Source organism: Pongo abelii, chromosome 17, assembly GCF_028885655.2.
Source record: "Pongo abelii isolate AG06213 chromosome 17, NHGRI_mPonAbe1-v2.0_pri, whole genome shotgun sequence".
In the NCBI taxonomy this organism is placed as follows: Eukaryota; Metazoa; Chordata; class Mammalia; order Primates; family Hominidae; genus Pongo; species Pongo abelii.
The window spans coordinates 68,018,503-68,041,327 of NC_072002.2; the positions used below are offsets into that span (position 1 = coordinate 68,018,503).

At 36.4% G+C, this 22,825-nt stretch overlaps 1 protein-coding gene across 5 annotated transcripts in view; it reads left to right on the top strand.

Annotated features, from left to right (window-relative positions):
- DCC (DCC netrin 1 receptor) overlaps positions 1–22,825 on the top strand; it is a 1,201,233-nt gene that overhangs the window by 882,149 nt on the left and 296,259 nt on the right. The window lies entirely within an intron of this gene.

Consider the following 22,825-nt stretch of genomic DNA (forward strand, 5'->3'; position numbering starts at 1 on the left):
GTACTTTCTTGGCCTGGAATGTTGCTATGACTTCCAAAAGAGCTCAACTTAGGCTAGTATTGCTGAAGTAGCCTAATGCCAGAAGTCAGTTTTCTAGAAACATGTCATTATTTCAAGTGACTCAGGGTTGGAAATAAGCCAAGGCCACCTAGTAGAGTATAACAAATGAGGATTCGCTTGGTTTGACCCTGTCACCACCTAGCCACTATGCCTGGACCTCTGGTTAGTTACTTCTCACGTGAGGAAATTGGCCTAAATGATTTCTAAGCTCTGGGAGACAGCAGAGAAATGATACGGGTCTTAGAAAAAGTCATACTCTGGGTTTTAATTCTAGCTTTCTCTTTTCATAACTATTTGGTCTTAGTAAAGTTTTCAACCTTAGCAAACCTCTTTCTATGTCTAAGTATCATAAGAATTACTATCTTCCTTATTGACTTATCACGAGACAGTAATAGTAAAATGTATGCGATGAATCTGACTTGATAGTGATTCCTTCATTCCATGTGCAAATGCCTTGTCATATTTTGTAAAAAATCTATGACGAAGCCATATCTTGTGATGTTAATTGGATTTGTCTTAGTCAAATGAATTTATCTTTTGAAGCAAGTGAATGCGTTATTCTCTTGTACTTTTAGGCAATATATTGCATAAGAACTATTAAAGCAAACATAAAATTAGAAGAAAATAACTAAACTTAGTGGAAAAAATGAGCTAAAGGAAAATAATCAAAAGTTAACATAACCTTACAAATGACATTTTTTTTCTGCAACAACACTGCTTTATAGATGTGCCACTTAAATTAAGAGATTGCCAAGTCAAAGTCAAGTAGATTTTTACAATTACTATGTTGTTAATGAATGAAATTTGGAAAACATATTGTAGTGTCTCTTGTTTAACAATTCATCATTATTAGAATCCTCACTCACTTTATATTTTTCCTCCAGGACAGAATATAGAAATTGATATACAAGCTATTTTGTGTTTGTGTGTTCATACCCTTTAAGATTGTACTCCAGGAAAAGATGAATGTTTTCATCTGAAATGTGTATAAGGCATTACTGAATTACCCTGGATGCTAACCGTATTTGAATATGGATGTACTTTACTGAAGAGAGAATTCCTGGATTGAAAAATTGACTATATATATATTTTATATATATATATATAATATATATATACACACACATATATATACACATATACACACACACAAATATCACAGCTTGTACTCTTCTCTAATTTGCTTGCTTGCAGCAAGCAAATACAAATACTTCTGCTTCTATCCTCTTGTAGTTGATATCTGGAACATTGCACTGCTGGAAAGTTTAAATTGTTCATTTGCTTTTCAGAATGAAAATCGTATGCCCAGGCATTGGAAAGTCACACTCCCTCTCTCTTTTCCTCTCTCTGATCTTATTTCATAGCTTCTAAGAAATTATGAATTATAAATTTTTATCTTGGACTGTTTTCAAGAGAAAAGAAACTGGATGATCAAAACACCACTTTTTGCATTCTCAGTGTATTGATTCAGACAAAGACAAATGTAATATTCTATTTTGATATTTGTCTTTTCTTTGAAAAAGATGAAAAGTTTTAAAATATATTAATATTTAACCCTGACTCTTACCATTTCAAGGAGCAAACTGTATTTTAAAAGAAACATTCTAGTTGAATAAATAATGTGTTCTTTTTTAATACTAACAGAATTCCAAGGTGTTTTTATTTTTTTTTATTTTTTAGAGACAAGGTCTTGCTTTGTTGCCCAGGTTGGAGTGCAGTGACACAACCATGACTTACTGCTATCTTGAACTCTTAGGCTCAAGTGATCCTCTTGACTCAGACTCTAGCATAGCTGGTACTACAGCCATGCAACCACCATGACTGGCTAATTTATTTTTGTGTTTTTTGAAAGACAGGGTCTCATTATGTACCCTAGGCTGGTATCAAAGTCCTGACCTCAAGCTATCCTCCCACCTTGGCCTCACAAAGTGCTGAGATTACAGGCATGAGTGACCATGCTCAATTCATGAATTTTTTACGTAATTTATTTTACTTGGGATTTTAAGATGGAAGAGAACACACTTTGAAAACTTATTCTGTATCATATTTGTAAATATAGAGCACAATTGATTTTTTTATTGATAGTAAATGAAATAACTTGGTGCAACTGACATTTTTGCAGAAAGATTATTAGGATCTCTGTACATAAAACTGAGGGGTTGTTATAAGACATATGATCACAGTCTAGGTACTTGTTAAGGTTTTGGTCACCCATAAGCCAATTGGACCCAGAAATCATGTTCCATAATAATTAAGCAGAGAAGTCTTTACACATCTAGATAATGGAAACAAGAACAAAATTCTCTTACTGTATCATTCTTGAAAACCCAGTATGGTAGAATATTTTTACAAAGCTGTAATAGCAGAACAGATTAGATTCCTTTTCTACAAGCTAACTATGAACAAATTTTTTTTGTTGTAGTAATGACTTGACTTACACATGTTACATGTCAGGTAAAACTGGGTCATAATGAGATGGTTATTTCTCATACTAAAATTTTGTTACAAGAAATAGTATCTTTTCCAGAAAAAGATAATGGTTTATGAAATGGACTTTAAAATGTTACATTTTATTAGGAAAACTTTTTATAAGAATAATTTCCTTAAGAATTTAATTTGAAATTCAATTATTATTCAATTATTATTGATTCAATTATTATTCATTTCAAATACATACTACAACTTAATTAGTTGGCTAGAACATAAAGGATATATTTACAGAATGCAGAGAGCTAATGTTGGGGCACAAATATTAATACTTCCCTATGTTTCAATCTAAAAGTTCTGATGGGTAATAATGTTCAGAGGATGATAGAATTCAAGTTGCTTAGGTCCTTTTATTAACTCTTCGAACCTGTGAAAAGTCACATGCCTCAGTTTTATTTATTCAACACTTACTCTGTACCTGTTTTAAGGTCATACATAATAAGGAATGTGATCTAGAATTTACCTTCATGCAGCTCACCGTTGGGTAGGAAAATGTGAAAGAACGTTCACTTTTCCTCTAGCCACTTTAATCTGTTGAACCTTTCAAAGTTGACATTATTTTCTCATTGATAAAATGAGAGGGCTGGATAGAGAATCTCTAAAATCTCTTGTGCCTTCAAACATCTGTCCCTGTGTTTCTAACCATTATACCTTTTCTCAACCATTTCACCATTAAAGAATTAGCGAACACACAAATCAATTTCTGTATACCAGTCAACTCACTAGTTCAGATATATATTGACTGAGCACTACAGAGTGATTGCAAGGAATGAAATATTAACTCCCCTTTCCCCCAAAAAACCCAGTATATTATGAAGCATAGATCATTGTTCAGATTTAGATTTTTAAATGCAAATTGATGGATTCCTCTGATTATATCACCTCACACCTCTCTGCTGTTGAAATCCTTATTTTTGAACACCAGATGCATCTATGTGAATGTCTTTTTGTTGCATTCCTAAAAGCTGGTACTCAGTCACTCACAATCTGATAGTGTACATGGTGCCTTCAAAGCAACCGAAGAAAAAGTTTCTAGTGCCTTCCTACGTCTTAAAGTGTCTCACTCTCCCTTGTTTCAGCACAACTTGGCATGCTTAAATAACTCAAGCCTGAGTTCAGCAATCATATGATTTCCTTTATGCACAAACTATACAGTAGGAGAACAGCAAGTTCCTACTCTGCAAAGCAAACTGATCATTTCTAACAGATATTTTAACATTCTTTGTGTGTGTTTGTGTGTAACAAGACAGAGGAAACCTAAGTGTATTATGGGATAACTGCAGAAGGACATGCTTTTGAGGATGTGGTGCAAATTATTGGATTTTGATTGAAGTCTCTATACCCTGTCATTGGGCTAGTGATGCTTCTCTTATTAGCCAAGTCCATAGCCAAGTGGATGGCTGAGTGAGTCGTTTGCATATGACTCCTAGTGGGAAGGGAGGAGATGGGGAAAAGCTGGAGGCATGGAAAAAATGTGAGTTATGATATTAAATTGCAGATCCTCTGTGTTTGGGGTATGCATGTGTGTGTATTCAGTTTTGTTTTGTTTTTTCTGAAATTGGGGTCATCTTCTCTTGGTTATTCAGAAGGGATTTCAGTTCACACTCCTCCCTGCTGCGTGACAATCTCTCTGAAAACATACTTTTCGAAAAGGGGTCTGGACCCACTTCTCTGCTTTCACCATTCTTCTAGTCAATGTTCATTTCTCTCCTGTATGTTGTATGGAGTCATAGGCCTCAGGCAGCCCATGGAAAAACATACTTCTTCATGTCTCCCTAAGTCCTTTATAAAATACACTTCGGCTGCTGAGTTCCTGGACCCAGAGCTCTGAGCCCTCTCCTCACAAATGTAGTAGGTTTAAAAAATGGATTTAGTGAAGAGAAAGAGGATATATAGGAGACTGCAGATGATTGTATTTATTTAAAGATAAACTAGAACCAGCATTTGCTTATTACTGAACAATTTAAATACAACAATGTTGACTCTCACAAGCTTAACACTGACACTTGTCCTCAATCATAACACAGAGCATTTCTGCCTGAGCATAGTATTTGCCCTAGTTATCCATCCATTTAATTCAAGTAGGTGTAGATCTCTTATATTTATTTTAGTTATTGATTCCTTCATCAATTCATTACATGGTGATTTTTCAGCATAGATAATGTCCAGGGGCCTATGATTGAAAGTTTTAGGAAGGGTGGGGGGTAGGAGCATAATTGTAAGGAAGGCAATATTTCCTGGAGGCTCTTACAGTCTACTCTTTCTGTTTAGAATTTGTAGGAAAGACTAGACTGGATATAAATTATTATATCACATTAGACTCAGATAATTTTTAAGAATCTGTGAGACTCCCTTAAGGATAAGCCTGTGTTTGGTCTATAATTTAGGTAGAATTCATCTTCAGATCTTTTCCATCCTGTCTTTTTACAAAATAGATCCTTTTTTATTGTGGTAAAACATACTTTATATAAAATTCACCATTTTTTAATTTAATTTTTAAAATTAAATACAAATTTAAGCATTTGTAAATGTGCAGTTTAAATGTGGTAAGTACATTCACATTGTTGTACATCTATCACGAGCTTCCATCTCTAGAATATTTTCCATCTTCCCAAACTAAAACTAAGTATCTATTCACCAGTAAGTCCCCATTTCCCCACACAGTCATAGATGTTTGAAGCCACAAGAGATTTTAGACATTCTGTATCCAGCCCTCTCATTTTATCAATGAGAAAATAATGTCAACTTTGAAAGGCTGCAACAGATTAAATGTGGCTAGATGAAAAGTGAACGTTCTTTCACATGTTTTCTTACCCAACTGTGAGCTCCATGAAGGCAAATTCTGGATCACATTCCCTATGTGGGAATGTGAGAGGAAATGGGGAATTATTAGTGAATAGATACTAAGTTTTAGTTTGGGAAGATGAGTTCTACCCAATTACAGAATCCCTGGCAACCACTATTTTACCTTTTGTATCCCAACTTACTTTATAAATGAGCAAAGAAACCAATTCATAAAAAAATTAATTTCCCTTTTGCTTCATTTAATTGAGAAATAAAACAGTTTTCCAATTTTAGATCCCCATTCTTATAGAGAAATGAAAAATTTAATGAATCAGTGGTCAAGAATACAGACAGATGCTTTAATTGGCTAGGAAGAGATGCCTCACTTCCCATTATTGTCAGGGCTTTCAGAATACTTCTGTTCCAAAATTCCACATTTATAAATTGTTTTTAGAAAATCTGCTGAAAAAGCCAACTGTCATATTTAATGAGAGGAAACCAGAAACATAAACATAGGATTGTCCCAAGGAAACTGTAAAAGACATAATTTTGTCTCATATTCCATCAGAATTTAGACCAGAGCTCCTGACCAGTTGCTAAATTGATTTTTAGACTTTTTTTTGAAGTTCCAAAAACTCAACAGTTTACGTCTTTTTTCAGTGAAAGTACAGTCAGTGAATAAAGATCAACCATGAATTAGAGGAATAATAAAATAGTAAATTAATGGATAACTAGTTTTTAAACAACATAAATGCATCATTCCAACTTAAATGTTTTCAGTAATTAAGTTGAGTAAAAGAATACTCTGCAAATTTGCAAATTCAAAGCATATCTTTGTATTACACTATCACTCATTTTCTCAGAGCAGCTCTTCCTAAAGTCTATTTGAGAGGATACTTACCTTTTTTTTTAGAAATGGAGTCTCGCTCTGTCACCCAGGCTGCAGTGCAGTGGTGTGAACTCAGCTCACTGTAACCTCTGCCTTCTGGGTTCAAGCAATTCTTCTGCCTCAGCCTCCTGAGTAGCTGGGACTACAGGCGTGTGCCACCATGCCTGGCTAATTTTTTATTTTTATTTTTTAGTAGAGACGGGGTTTCACCATATTGTCCAGGCTGATCTTGAATTCCTGACCTTGTGATACGCCCACCTCGGCCTCCCAAAATGCTAAGATTACAGGCGCGACCCACCACGGCCGGCCTATGGTACTTTCCCAAGAAACAAGGTTGCTATGGCTTAAAAAATTGTGAGAAATATGTGAGGTTTCCTATTGGAGATATTAAAGGCTATGAGAAGTACTTGTTTAACTCAGCTTTTTTACCAATTGTTTTTTCTACAAAAACATTTTAGACGAAATATGACCTTTAAAACTCTGTCGAAGTTACTTAATGTGATTATAACATTACAAATGAGAAAAATGTACTCCCTAAATTGAAGAACCTCATCTTCCTCCAAAAATACCTTCTTATATCAATTAATTTAAAATAATAATATATATTAAGTGAAAAAATAAATTTATGGAAAGCAGAAGTGAATCAAGGAATAGTTACAAAGGACATTTGTGCATAACTAGAATAGGATATTGAGAATCTTCTATGACATCTGTTAGAAGATTTGAATAAGTTAGAGACATGATTAAATCTCCATGTCAATATGAACTTTTATTAATGTAAATAGGACTTAGGAAAACATTTTCTAGACTTTTCTCATCTTTCATATTTCATATATGTAAAATACATCATTTTTCTGTTGTGTTTTGAGAATGTTATATTTTACTCTTTTCCAGTTTATTATAGTCACTGCCATTGAGTATACTTGCACAAAGGATTTTGGCAAAAAGAGATTATATGATACAATACCATTCTCTTTTGAGTTCTGGCCTCACTTTAATATCACCTTCTAATTTATACTTCATCACACACATTTCTAATGGCTCCATTTCTGCTTGTCTCTGAAGGCAAAGCTCACTTTAGCCTTTCCATGAAGTTTAATGAGATTTCCCTCAAGTCATACATTTTTGAAAAGTGGGAGGTTTAATAATGGGCTTAAATTAAATGAACCTAGGTCTAGTGATAAGGTCCCTGATTTTAATTTAGTTCGTGGAAGTTTCCCTTATAGTTGGAATAGTTGATTAGTTAGAAGACATGAATAAGTTCAGCCCTACCAGTAGGTAAAAGCAGTTGCCAACTATGTGATTTGATTTTAAAGATGTTGAACCATTCACCCATGTGCAAAAACTTTATTCAGTAGTATAGTTTTAAATATTATTTATATTATAAAACAACTTTTAAAATGCAAGCACTTTATTGAAAGATTTAACACATTAACATGAGCTATTGTAGTCAATATTCTAGACACACATTCAATGAATACCTAATTATAACTGTAATAATGGCAGTAACCTTTTCCAAAGGTATTTTGTGCCTGGCAATGTGCTAAGCAATGAAAGCAGTATTTCATTTATTGCTTTTAATAATCCTATAAGATATTATAAAACTAATTCTGAAATACCAACTTTGAACTGTGCTTGTTGCTGGAAAGGCTATAACAAAAGCAATCAAATGCCTTCTTTTCTAGAGCTTATATTCTAATACATGGAAATAGACTTATAAACAAATTAATAAACAATTGACACAAGGGAGTGGTAAGTTCTGTGAAGAAAATCAAGAACAGTCATGCGATAGAATTTGAGGACCTCATTTAAATCAGATTGTCAGGGAAGGAACTTTTAAGGAGATGAGCTGAGGCGTGAATAGAAAAGGATCAGCTTTGTGCACACTCAGAGTAACACAGTTCAAGTGATGCCAACAACTACGGCAAAAGCACTAAGGAGGGAACTATCTTTGCATGACTGTGAAGCTGAAATGAGAATAGAATAGAGACGGATTGCTGGGTTGGGGCCAGATCTGGCAGGGCTTTGTAGGGTGTGGTAAAACTTGGGATTTCATTCTGTGGACAACCAAAAGCATTTTGAAAGGAGAGTAATCAGATTCACCTTTTTTAATAATTACACTGACTACTGTGGGAAAATTATCAGGGGGTAGAACATAGAGGAAGCAGGAAGACCAGTTCAGAGACAACAAAGTGCTTCATGTGAGATCATGTAGCAGGAACCTAGGAGTCATAGGAGGTGATGGAGAGGGAAGTAGAAACAGTCGGGGTCTGTGTTGGATCTAGAGCCAACAAAATTGGTTAATGGATTATAGGGAGGAGGAAGAGCAAGATCAAGGATATAGAGTAGATTTTTGGCTATAAAATGTAAGCAGGTTGTAGAGCTACTTAATGAGATATAAGATTTGGTTTAGGGGACAATCACCTTTGGACATTTTGAATTTGAGATAGCTATTAAATATACAATTAGGAATGTCAATCATGTAGTCAATTTGGTATATGAAACTAGAGTTCTGATGACAGGTCATGTCAGGAGATATAAATTTAGGAGTCATTGTCATATTGATAACACTTAAAGAGAGACTACAGTTAGAAAAAATATGGCAGAAACTTGGAATACTTAACATTTAGAGATTGGGAAGATGAGGAGGAGGAATATGACAGGGATAAAAAGAGGAAGGGTGATTTCACAGATGTCATGGTGAGGAAGAATGTTTCCAAAAGATGGGAGCTGTTAACTATGTCATATACTAATGAGAGATACAGTAAATCATGTCAGTAAGGTGACCACTGCGGGAAGGGGATATGACATTGGATAGAGAGTATGAAGAGATTAATTAGAGTGACTGTAGATTATATTTGTGAGGAGTTTTGCTCTGAAGTGGAGTGAAGAGATAGATAGTGTCTTTAGGAGGTGGTAGGCTTGAAGGAGGTGTTATTGTTTGTTTCATTTATTTATTTTTGTTGTTTCATTTTTGAACATGAGAGATAACCACAAATTTTAGAAATAAAGCATTAAAAAGGGAAACATCAACGATGCAGAAGAGAGAATAGAAAATTGCCAGAATGCAATCCTTTGAGGAGGCAAGAACACACAGGATCCAGTATACAAATGGATGGGCACAGACAATTGAATCTTGGTAAGTTGAGCAAAGGCAGAGAGAACAGGTCTGGATGCTGATACATTAGTCAATTTGAGCTGCAGAGACAATAAATGTAAGTAAAGGTCATCAGAGTGTGAAGGCTTGGAGGAACAAGTATTGAGGATTTCAAAACAGGGAAAAAGGTGGGAAATGGTTATCTCAGATTGTAGAAAAGAAGTCATACTATACATGACATTATGATTGCTGAGTACCGTGGACTGACCATTTGAGACTGGTTGTCATGAATTTAAAGTGAAACTAACCAACACAATCATGTTTGTTTTTCTCCCCATGGTTGATTGCTCAGTTGCTGGCTTGGGGTAGGCAGATAGCTGGGTTTTATTCAGTTTGATGTTTTTCCAGGGAAGAATGGGTCAGGGGGATTAATAGTTTTTGCAAAGGAGTGATTAAAAAGGAAACCCATGGATCTAAGCTACCTATGGAAGAAAAAAATGGGCATGGGGCAGAGTGGTGATGGATAACAGAAAAGTAGTAAGGTCAGTGGGCTGCATTATTATCCCAGTTTTACAGAGAGAACACTGAGGCTTAGATGAGATAGTATGCCCCAGTGTCACACAGAGAAGGGCTGAGTAGCAGCACAGGGACTTGAGCCCCAGCCAGGGCTATTGGTCATTTGGACACAATGTTTCAGATAGGGCCCAATGCTAAGCGAAGGGATGCAAATCAGAATACAAAAATAAGCCTTGCATTCAAGTGGCTTAAGTTCTCAGTGGGAATTTTTCCTAGACAAAGGTAAGGTCTACATCACCAGCTAGGAGACATCAGAACTGTTGGTGGAAACTGAAAGTTTTGGTTCTAAAATGTGCTGAGAAAGGAGGAGCTAGAAGAGGAATCAAAAGAACACATTTCCCTGACTTTTCGGTTTTTCCTGTAGTGAACCTACGCGGAAGATTCTGTACCTCAAGCTATGTATTTCTCCCCATGGGACCTAAAAAACACATCAGCGGGACAGCAGTTTTTTAAGGGAGCACAACTGATACCTCAATAAAATTTAGTAGACAAGCTTAAAAACTTAGGGTATTTTTTAATGTAATTCTGACTTTTCTTCAATTCCAAGTTATATATTTGTTATTAAAAGTTTTAAATGGGAAAATTGAGATCACTGAAAAGGGCCTTGCCTCATCCCTCAAGGGTTGTTGGCCAAAAAAACAAACAAACAAAACAAAAAACAAACAAAAAAACCCACCTCTAATTATTTAGCAACAGAGTTCTGCAACCATTAGGAAATTTGTATTAAATTCAGAGAAAATGCAAGTCATAAAACTGGGCATACATTTTATAATCAGTCATTATTAACTTAAATAGTAAATAAAACTAAACCAAATATATATTAGTTAAGTATAGAATAGATGTTGTCAGATAATAGTGTAACTGTGTGTGTGTATATATGTGTGTGTGTATATATATATATGTATATTTTTTTTTTTTGAGGCAGAGTCTTGCTCTGTCACCCAGGGTGGAGTGCAGCGGTGTGATCTTGGCTCAATGCAACCTCTGCCTCCCGGGTGCAAGTGATTCTTCTGCCTCAGCCTCCCGAGTAGCTGGAATACAGGTGCGTGCCAACACCCTGGCTCATTTTTTGTATTTTTAATAGAGATGGGGTTTCACCATGTTAGCTAGGAAGGTCTCAATCTCCTGACCTCATGATCTGCCCACCTCGGCCTCCCATAGTGCTGGGATTACAGGTGTGAGCCACTGTGTCTGGCCAGTCTGAGTATATTTTAAGATATAACTTCTTTAGGTACTAAACTGAATCTGATATATTTTCATCTTGAAGTTATTTTAGTTTAACCTCATCAAATGTCCACCAGCATCATGCAATCTTAATATATATACTCAATAACACTCAACAATGAAACCCACTTATTTCATTTATTAAGTTGTTCTTTCACATAGAAAATGATAGCCTCCATTAGTTTTCCAAAGCCGTTCAAAACATTACTCAGTCTACTGGAAAACTCCATGTAAAACTGACAGAATCTAAGAGCATCATCTTCATGTTTCCCTAGCATTTTGTATAAAGTGTATGTTGCATACAAATGGATTTGTCAGATACCTTGAGAAGTATGTTAATAGTAGAAAAAGAAAGTATTAAGGAACAATTCTGTATCTTCAGAAAATTAACTTAAGAACATATTATGTATCTAATCTTAATGCAACTGGTGAAAATTACCATGTCTTCTACAAATAACTTTGTCCCAGGGTAAACAGTAAGAAATTCCATTTTCTTTTTTTTGTAGTAACGCAAGGTCCTCCTATCTAAACATTTCTCATCTTTCAGAGGAGTCTACTTGACAGACCATTTTGTGTTTTAGCTGAGAGGCAGTAGCTATTAACTAGATTGCTGTCTATTTTATTTTTATATGGATAAAGTTGAAGAGACTCACACAAAAGGGATTTATATGTGAAGAAATACCTTATACTAACTTTAAACAAAATTGATGTCTTTTTAAAATACGAAGCTGACTGTAGATTTTTATCTTTTATGCATAGCTAAATCTAAATGTTGCAAAGAATATATATTTCCATGTCCATGACTACAGTATCAATATGTATTTCTCTAGAGATGCCTATATTTCAATATTTCCAAGTTGGGTTTTGTTTTCTTATACTTCAAAGAAAGGAAAATACATTTGTGTTTCTTTTTAACGCCAACACAGATAATTCCCTTGATGAAATCAAATATAATGGCATTTAAAGAAAACGTTGTTAGTAAAAAATAAAAAATAAAAAATAAAAAATCCAGATGCTCTCTTAATTTGGAAGGTTTATCAGAGAAAAAGCAATGAAGAATTTAACGGTTATTTCTATTACAGTCTTGGATTATTTCTTTCATGTGTTTATTCATTAATTAATTTGTTTAATGATAAATATTCATTGAATATATGCTGTGTAGGAGTCACTTTCTAAACACTTCAGCTCCGTAAGAGTCCTCCAAATTATTTGTCAGCCAAAAAACCTCAGCACTTCCATGAATGTCAGCAATCAGTGAGCAACCGGCATATGATAACACCTGGGCTTGAGTAGAGTTTCTGCTCTTCCATGGGGAATTAACTTCTCTACCTATGATAAAGGTAGCAGACACTTTCCCCTTGTCTGTCATTTAGAGAAGGTTGGGCATTTTCTGACTATACTTAACTTTGATAATACTCAAGGATTTCGGGGTTTATGAGATAAGAGGTCTACGAAGCTGAACCTTGGAGAAAGGAAAAGTTGAGGGGCCCCAATTAAAGTTCTCAAACTTTAAGGAACATAACAATACCTTAAACCAGTTACTTGTTTAAAACGCCAAAGATTTTTCCCTATTCCCCTAACACACACTCTTCTAGTGCATTATTAGTTGCAGTGTTATCTGACCTTTCTTCTATACTTAACTAATTTATGTTCAATTGTTTTATTTTTCTTTATTATTTAAATTAATGATGCTTGGTTGAAAATGTATGTCTAGCATTATGACTTGCATTTTCTCTGAGTATAGTATACATTTCCTAATGGTTCCAGACCATTGTTGCTACTTCTGATTCAGTAGGTCTTTAAGCCAGAAACTTTGTGTCTTCAAATAGCAGTCCAAATAGTATAAAGGGAGATGATCTACAGATCCCACTATAATAAAGTCTAATTAAATAAAAGGTTTCCACACTTTTGTAATGGAATAAAATCTTTTAAAAACAAAGATTTATGTGACATCCTGGTATAATATGCAAAGGCAAAGCTATGCAAAAAACACAGATTGGTCTCCTTGGAATGAGGGTAATTGTGTACTGGAGCCAGGTTGTACTGTCTTGCAAGAATCAATTGTTAATGTTTTAAGAATTTTGTGAGCCCTATGTTAAACACAGCAATTATTAAAAATTCAATTACATAGCCTTATAATTAAACATATTATATTAAAGGCAAATGTATCACATATGTTACACGTAACAGTTCCTCATTCTTTTACTACATTTTACTATTATCTATGCCCTTTAGGTTATTCATATCGTATCTGTGGGGTGAAAATACACATCTCCTCCTGGCTCTGTTTTCAGTGACATTATGCTGGCAGCTTGAAACTGGCCTTCTTGGGTGTATTTGCACCACAGAACTCAGCAAATGCTACAAATTAAAGATTTTTTTCACTTACGGAGCCAGATTTTGAACATTTAATAGTTTACTTCTAGGGAAGGGCAGATGCTAGGAGTGCCAGTTTCTAAGCATCTCTCTCAATTCCCTCTGTAGGCTCTAGGACACAACAGGAAAAAAAACGTAGTTTAAAGAAAGGAAAAAGCTGACTTAATTATATTGTGGCTGTGAACATGCAAAGGTAAAAAGAAGAAATCAAAAGGAAGGTCAAATTCTTTAGCATGAACATATACATCTTACAAATCGATTATGAGACTATGAGCCTTTACTTTTTTCCAATTCCTTGGACAAATAGCAATAAACTAGATCCAAATCATTATTCTACCTGGCTATCTTGTTTTGCAAGCTGCTTTACATGAAGATCATTACAAAGATGAGGCTATATAATCTGTGTATAAGTATCTCCAGATTACATCTTTATTGTTTAGCTCAGAAAATGGTTCTTCCATCTTCATTGTTGTTGATGAATGAGAGACACCTCTGCACCTTCTGTGAAATGCAAGTGATCATCTTGCACAACAGTACCACATTTAGCATTTACTTTGGCAAATTTAATTATAGACGTTTATCCTGCTTACTGTCTATAAGTTATGCTTTTATCTGTAACACTAACATATAATTTGCTATACCCCCAAAGTAGAATTACACAGTGCCTTTAATAATATCTTTGCAATGAATATAAATAATTTCATTAGTGATGGATTATTTCAGCCTTTCAAAAATGAAATGAGTAGAATTTTTTAATGTTTGTTAGAAAACAAAGTTCTCCTTCTTTAAGGGACTCCAACGTATCATTTTAAATAATAATGTGTGTAGTCTTGTGTCTATCATTCAGCTATTTATTCATGAATTTAATTTTCTTGATTTATTTAGTCAACAGCTATTATGTACCTATTGTTTAAAAATTAGATACTGATATTCCTTAAGAGGCCTTATTTTTGAATAATCCGAAATTTAAATCATCAAAGTAAGGTGTCTGAATTGTAGTATAATAAGCTAAATAGACCAGTTAGTAATTTTTTCCCTTACTTTGAATTATATGTAAAGGGAGCAAATGCTTGCCTTAAGAATTTTCACTTAAATGTTATAAAGTATTTACAAATTCTGTATATGGAGATTCAATTTAGAATACTAGATGAAAAGTGTGTTTCAATCATTCACCTGTATGATTGATTTTTCTCTATAGTTGATAGTAAATTCAGTGATTTTTTTGGAAGTATGTATGTGAAGGAAGGATGTAAGTCTGTGACATCATGCAGTTTGAAGTCTACTTTTCCTTGGGGTGTTATGCAGATATGTAGATTTGCCTATTATTTTCTTTAATAAAATCAGTGTATTTTTTTTTCTGAGAGTATTTTCCAGGAATGTAGTCTTGATCTTAGAATTGATTTTTTCCTCCAGACTGAGGAGGACACACATGTCAAGAAGTTTCCTTTGGGATACGACTTGACAGAGGGACACACAACAGGAGTCGGAGGTTACAATAAGAAAATATACTTACTCTGTGACATGTGGGTCTTGTAAGGAACTGACATTGATGGGAAGTGATGCTCTTTAGCCAAAGGAAGAAGTATCTATCATGCTGTCACATCAGATTCGGTTCAGACTAAGCAAACATTTGTGTTATGGTACTATTCTAGGGAAATATATTTCTGAATGTGCTCTTGGCTCTTTAGATGAAAAGTCATAAATGATCGTAAAGTACATAAAACAGTACCTGTCATAATAAGCAAATGATAAAATAAATTTATGCTTATTATAACTATCAACATATGTATGTGTAAAATAGATAATAAAGCAAGTGTCTGAACAATGCAGCACATACTATCTTCACCTAATGCAAGCAATCAGCTATCCTTTGCCTGTCTTTGCAGAAGATTGTGACCAATGATATAATGGGTTTGAGGAGGCTGTTTTTATGACTAATTCATAAATAAGTTAATCTAGACTTATTTCAGGTCTGGGTTTTACATTTGATGACTCATTTCCAGAGCCCAGAAAATAATATTTAAGGGAGTATTAATTGGATTGAAACTTTTAACTGTGTGGGTCTTACACAAATTCTATTTAATCCTCAGTGTGTTAGATTAATTTTCCAGTATTAACAATTTTAATTCCTTCTACCTTTATCAGTCTTCAGCCTCTTCTTATCGCATGCACAACAGAAAAACAGAATCACCAAAAATGTATCTTTAGACTGTAATTCTTATTTTGCTGACTCAAAATATGCGCCAAAAGAATGATAAAATTCTGATTTTCCAATAGTTCATTTGATGTTTGAGTCCTTTTACATCATCTTCAAGCTCATGCTTGAACTTTTCTAATGACAGGGATATTTTTGTCTTTAAGCAACCATTTTTGTCTTATGTAGGACTAACTTTCAGAAATTTATATTCAAAGTTCTGTCCCTCTATAAAGTCTGCTCATTTGTCATAATTGTTTCCCCTGGGACTATAAATAAATCTCATGAGTTTAGTGACTTTCTCTTGAGGCATGACTTTTAATATTTGGGGATGTCTCTCAAGGGCCCCCCTCCCCCTTCTCTCCACCAATGCTTCTCTTCTCCAAGTAAAATATTCTTAGTTTCTACAAATATTTCTCTTTGCTTGTCAGCTCCCTACTTGACTTGTCATCCTCCTCTGCATAGTTGCAAATGTCATGTGACTATTAGACATCCCTTAAGGGTACCTTTCTCATCTTAAACACAGCATTATTATTCAGATATGCCACAATCACATTGATGTTGTGGATGGTCACATTATCTTATGGACTTATTATGGATCTGATTTTCCATGAAAACCTATAAGTATTTCATGAATGATGCTGACAAACTGCATGTCTTTCATTCTCTTCATGCCAGGCTCTGTCTGACTCACACGCAAGACCTCTTCATGTATCTTTGTTACATTTTATCTTACACTAACCCAACTGCTACAACCTCTCAGGGTACCTTGTGTCTTCATGCACTTATTCAACATCAGTAAATGGAGGTTAGTTGTACACCTGGAATGTGTCTGGCTAAATCAAAAATGCAAATTCTGTGGCTCAATTATTTAACACACCATTCCAGCAATCTTCTCTACCACTTTATTTCATCCACCATACCCAGGCCATATTTTAATCTTGTTTTCTTCTCCTCAAAGGGACTTTCACTAAAAACCTTAAACTTCAAAACCATCCTATATGACAGCCCCTTTGTTCATCTGAATCTCTAATGTCTCCACTCTCAATAAACTGATTAGCTGATAAGCCTCATAAACACTTTCAACTTGCTCCTTTCTTTTTCTTTTTTCCACGTGTTATTTTTCTTATTTTCTCACTCTCCTTTTAAAACTGGACCTTGCAGTTGATCAAGCGACTAACCATATTCTGCACCCTCAAGATTTATTTTATTTTATTTTTGCTTTTATACTATCATCATTTATCTCATATAGTCCTGATGAACTGCCTTGCCTGTTCTTAAGATCAAGCTAATCAGTGCTAGGGGAGAAAATCCTATAATGGCTGAAAAGCATAGATATGAATGACCCTTAAAAAGTCACTAAACCTTTCTTCATGTTGATGTTCTCCAGTTCTTTACATGTGTCATCATATCAGTTATTAATCCAATTCACCTGTAGTGTCCTCCATATTTCTTTATGTAATTCACAAAAATAATTCAAATATTCTGCTTCACACCAAAATCCACATTTTTTTGCCTATATCCAAAAGGTCAAATAATATGCAGGGATAGATCTAGCTCATTTTTGTTCAAACTAAAATCATATCAAGAAACAGTTTTCAGTCTTTCTATACATTTTTTCCCTAGAATATTTGAAGTCGATTTATTTAGGTAATTATTCCAGGTTTCCTTTTCATCTTATTTCCTGAAGTTTCAAGGTCAATATATTTATCATATTTTCATTCAAAGCCATAACAAAAATGAGTGATAAACAGAAAAATGATTTTCCTGCTTGACTTCCTGTTTATTCTGCTGAACTATAATCTAATTTTACTTAAAACTCTTCCAAGTTACCTTTGTGAATAATTCACCAAGCATGTGAACCACTGCTTATATAACTTCATGATTGTTATAAACACCTTTTTTATGTGGCATAATTCAGGGCTTGAACCAAAAGTGAGATACAGGAATGAAGCAAATATGTTTCTCATTCTTTCTCATCTCAAAATGTATTGGCCAGGCCAGGTACAGTGGCTCAAGCCTGTAATCCTAGCACTTTGGGAGGCCGAGTTGGGTGGATCACCTGCAGTCAGGAGTTTTATATCAGGCTGGCCAACATGGTGAAACCCCGTCACTACTAAAAATACAAAAATTAGGACCAGGCGCAGTGGCTCATGCCTGTAATCCCAGCACTTTGGGAGGCCGAGGCAGGCAGATCACCTGAGGTCAGGAGTTCGAGACCAGTCTGACCAACATGGAGAAACCCAATCTCTACTAAAAATACAAAATTAGCTGGGCATGGTGGTGCATGCCTGTAATCCCAGCTACTCTGGAGGCTGAGGCAGGAGAATCACTTGAACCCAGGAGGCGGAGGTTGCAGTGAACTGAGATCACGCCATCGCACTCTAGCCTAGGCAACAAGAGTGAAACTCCATCTCAAAATAAAATGAAATAAAAAATACAAAAATTAATGGCCGAATAGGAACAGCTCCGGTCTACAGCTCCCAGCGTGAGCGACGCAGAAGACGGGTGATTTCTGCATTTCCATCTGAGGTACCGTGTTCATCTCACTAGGGAGTGCCAGACAGTGGGTGCAGGTCAGTGGGTGAGCGCACCGTGCGCCAGTTGAAGCAGGGGCGAGGAATTGCCTCACTCGGGAAGCTCAAGGGGTCAGGGAGTTCCCTTTCCAGAGGTGACAGACGGCACCTGGAAAATCGGGCCACTCCCACCTGAATACTGTGCTTTTCAGACGGGCTTAGGAAATGGTGCACCAGGAGATTATAGCCCGCACCTGGCTCAGAGGGTCCTACGCCCACGGAGTCTTGCTGATTGCTAGCACAGCAGTCTGAGATCAAACAGCAAGTCTGCAGCGAGGCTGGGGGAGGGGCGCCCGCCATTGCCCAGGCTCGCTTAGGTAAACAAAGCAGCCTGGAAGCTTGAACTCGGTGGAGCCCACCACAGCTCAAGGAGGCCTGCTTGCCTCTGTAGGCTCCACCTCTGGGGGCAGGGCACAGACAAACAAAAAGACAGCAGTAACCACTGCAGACTTAAATGTCCCTGTCTGACAGCTTTGAGGAGAGCAGTGGTTCTCCCAGCACGCAGCTGGAGATCTGAGAACCTGCAGACTGCCTCCCCAAGTGGGTCCCTGACGGCTGACCCCCGAGCAGCCTAACTGGGTGGCACCGCCCAGCAGGGGCAGACTGACACCTCACACGGCCGGCTGGGTACTCCAACAGACCTGCAGCTGAGGGTCCTGTCTGTTAGAAGTAAAACTAACAAACAGAAAGGACATCCACACCAAAAACCCATCTGTACATCACCATCATCAAAGACCAAAAGTAGATAAAACCACAAAGATGGGGAAAAAACAGAGCAGAAAAACTGGAAACTCTAAAAAGCAGAGTGCCTCTCCTCCTCCAAAGGAACGCAGTTCCTCACCAGCAACGGAACAAAGCTGGATGGAGAATGACTTTGACGAGCTGAGAGAAGAAGGCTTCAGACGATCAAATTACTCTGAGCTATGGGAGGATATTCAAACCAAAGGCAAAGAAGTTGAAAACTTTGAAAAAAATTTAGAAGAATGTATAACTAGAATAACCAATACAGAGAAGTGCTTAAAGGAGCTGATGGAGCTGAAAACCAAGGCTCGAGAACTACGTGAAGAATGCAGAAGTCTCAGGAACCGATATGATCAAATGGAAGAAAGGGTATCAGCCATGGAAGATGAGATGAATGAAATGAAGCGAGAAGGGAAGTTTAGAGAAAAAACAATAAAAAGAAATTAGCAAAGCATCCAAGAAATGTGGGACTATGTGAAAAGACCAAATCTACGTCTGATTGGTGTACCTGAAAGTGACGAGGAGAATGGAACCAAGTTGGAAAACACTCTGCAGGATATTATCCAGGAGAACTTCCCCAATCTAGCAAGGCAGGCCAACATTCAGATTCAGGAAATACAGAGAATGCCACAAAGATACTCCTCGAGAAGAGCAACTCCAAGACACATAATTGTCAGATTCACCAAAGTTGAAATGAAGGAAAAAATGTTAAGGGCAGCCAGACAGAAAGGTCGGGTGACCCTCAAAGGGAAGCCCATCAGACTAACAGCGGATCTCTCTGCAGAAACCCTACAAGCCAGAAGAGAGTGGGGGCCAATATTCAACATTCTTAAAGAAAAGAATTTTCAACCCAGAATTTCATATCCAGCCAAACTAAGCTTCATAAGTGAAGGAGAAATAAAATACTTTACAGACAAGCAAATGCTAACAGATTTTGTCACCACCAGGCCTGCCCTAAAAGAGCTCCTGAAGGAAGCGCTAAACATGGAAAGGCACAACCGGTACCAGCCACTGCAAAATCATGCCAAAATGTAAAGACCATTGAGACTAGGAAGAGACTGCATCAACTAAAGAGCAAAATAACCAGCTAACATCATAATGACAGGATCAAATTCACACATAACAATATTAACTTTAAATGTAATGGACTAAATGCTCCAATTAAAAGACACAGACTGGCAAATTGGATAAAGAGTCAAGACCCATCAGTGTGCTGTATTCAGGAAACCCATCTCACGTGCAGAGACACACATAGGCTCAAAATAAAAGGATGGAGGAAGATCTACCAAGCAAATGGAAAACAAAAAAAGGTAGGGGTTGCAATCCTAGTCTCTGATAAAACAGACTTTAAACCAACAAAGATCAAAAGAGACAAAGAAGGCCATTACATAATGGTAAAGGGATTCATTCAACAAGAAGAGCTAACTATCCCAAATATATGTGCACCCAATACAGGAGCACCCAGATTCATAAAGCAAGTCCTGAGTGACCTACAAAGAGACTTAGACACCCACACATTAATAATGGGAGACTTTAACATCCCACTGTCAACATTAGATAGATCAATGAGACAGAAAGTCAACAAAGATACCCAGGAATTGAACTCAGCTCTGCACCAAGCGGACCTAATAGACATCTACAGAACTCTGCACCCCAAATCAACAGAATATACATTTTTTTCAGCAGCACACCCCACCTATTCCAAAATTGACCACATACTTGGAAGTAAAGCTCTCCTCAGTAAATGTAAAAGAACAGAAATTATAACAAACTATCTCTCAGATCACAGTGCAATCAAGCTAGAACTTAGGATTAAGAATCTCACTCAAAACCGCTCAACTACATGGAAACTGAACAACCTGCTCCTGAATGACTATTGGGTACATAACGAAATGAAGGCAGAAATAAAGATGTTCTTTGAAACCAATGAGAACCAAGACAAGACATACCAGAATCTCTGGGACGCATTCAAAGCAGTGTGTAGAGGGAAATTTATAGCACTAAATGCCCACAAGAGAAAGCAGGAAAGATCCAAAATTGACACCCTAACATCACAATTAAAAGAACTAGAAAAGCAAGAGCAAACACATTCAAAAGCTAGCAGAAGGCAAGAAATAACTAAAATCAGAGCAGAACTGAAGGAAATAGAGACACAAAAAACCCTTCAAAAAATTAATGAATCCAGGAGCTGGTTTTTTGAAAGGATCAACAAAATTGATAGACCGCTAGCAAGATTAATAAAGAAAAAAAGAGAGAAGAATCAAATAGATGCAATAAAAAATGATAAAGGGGATATCACCACCGATCCCACAGAAATACAAACTAACATCAGAGAATACTACAAACACCTCTACGCAAATAAACTAGAAAATGTAGAAGAAATGGATAAATTCCTCAACACATACACCCTCCCAAGACTAAACCAGGAAGAAGTTGAATCTCTGAATAGACCAATAACAGGAGCTGAAATTGTGGCAATAATCAATAGCTTACCAACCAAAAAAAGTCCAGGACCAGATGGGTTCACAGCTGAATTCTACCAGAGGTACAAGGAAGAACTGGTACCATTCCTTCTGAAACTATTCCAATCAATAGAAAAAGAGGGAATCCTCCCTAACTCATTTTATGAGGCCAGCATCATCCTGATACCAAAGCCAGGCAGAGACACAACCAAAAAAGAGAATTTTAGACCAATATCCTTGATGAACATTGATGCAAAAATCCTCAATAAAATACTGGCAAACCGAATCCAGCAGCACATCAAAAAGTTTATCCACCATGATCAAGTGGGCTTCATCCCTGGGATGCAAGGCTGGTTCAATATACGCAAATCAATAAATGTAATCCAGCATATAAACAGAACCAAAGACAAAAACCACATGATTATCTCAATAGATGCAGAAAAGGCCTTTGACAAAATTCAACAACCCTTCATGCTAAAAACTCTCAATAAATTAGGTATTGATGGGACATATCTCAAAATAATAAGAGCTATCTATGACAAACCCACAGCCAATATCATACTGAATGGGCAAAAACTGGAAGCATTCCCTTTGAAAACTGGCACAAGACAGGGATGCCCTCTCTCAACACTTCTATTCAACATAGTGTTGGAAGTTCTGGCCAGGGCAATTAGGCAGGAGAAAGAAATAAAGGGTATTCAATTAGGAACAGAGGAAGTCAAATTGTCCCTGTTTGCAGACGACATGATTGTGTATCTAGAAAACCCCATCGTCTCAGCCCAAAATCTCCTTAAGCTGATAAGCAACTTCAGCAAAGTCTCAGGATACAAAATCAATGTACAAAAATCACAAGCATTCTTATACACCAATAACAGACAAACAGAGAGCCAAATCATGAGTGAACTCCCATTCACAATTGCTTGAAAGAGAATAAAATACCCAGGAATCCACCTTACAAGGGATGTGAAGGACCTCTTCAAGGAGAACTACAAACCACTGCTCAAGGAAATAAAAGAGGATACAAACAAATGGAAGAACATTCCATGCTCATGGGTAGGAAGAATCAATATTGTGAAAATGGCCATCCTTCCCAAGGTAATTTACAGATTCACTGCCGTCCCTGTCAAGCTACCAATGACTTTCTTCACAGAGTTGGAAAAAACTACTTTAAAGTTCATATGGAAACAAAAAAGAGCCCGCATCGCCAAGTCAATCCTAAACCAAAAGAACAAAGCTGGAGGCATCACGCTACCTGACTTCAAACTATACTACAAGGCTACAGTAACCAAAACAGCATGGTATTGGTACCAAAACAGAGATATAGATCAATGGAACAGAACAGAGCCGTCAGAAATAATG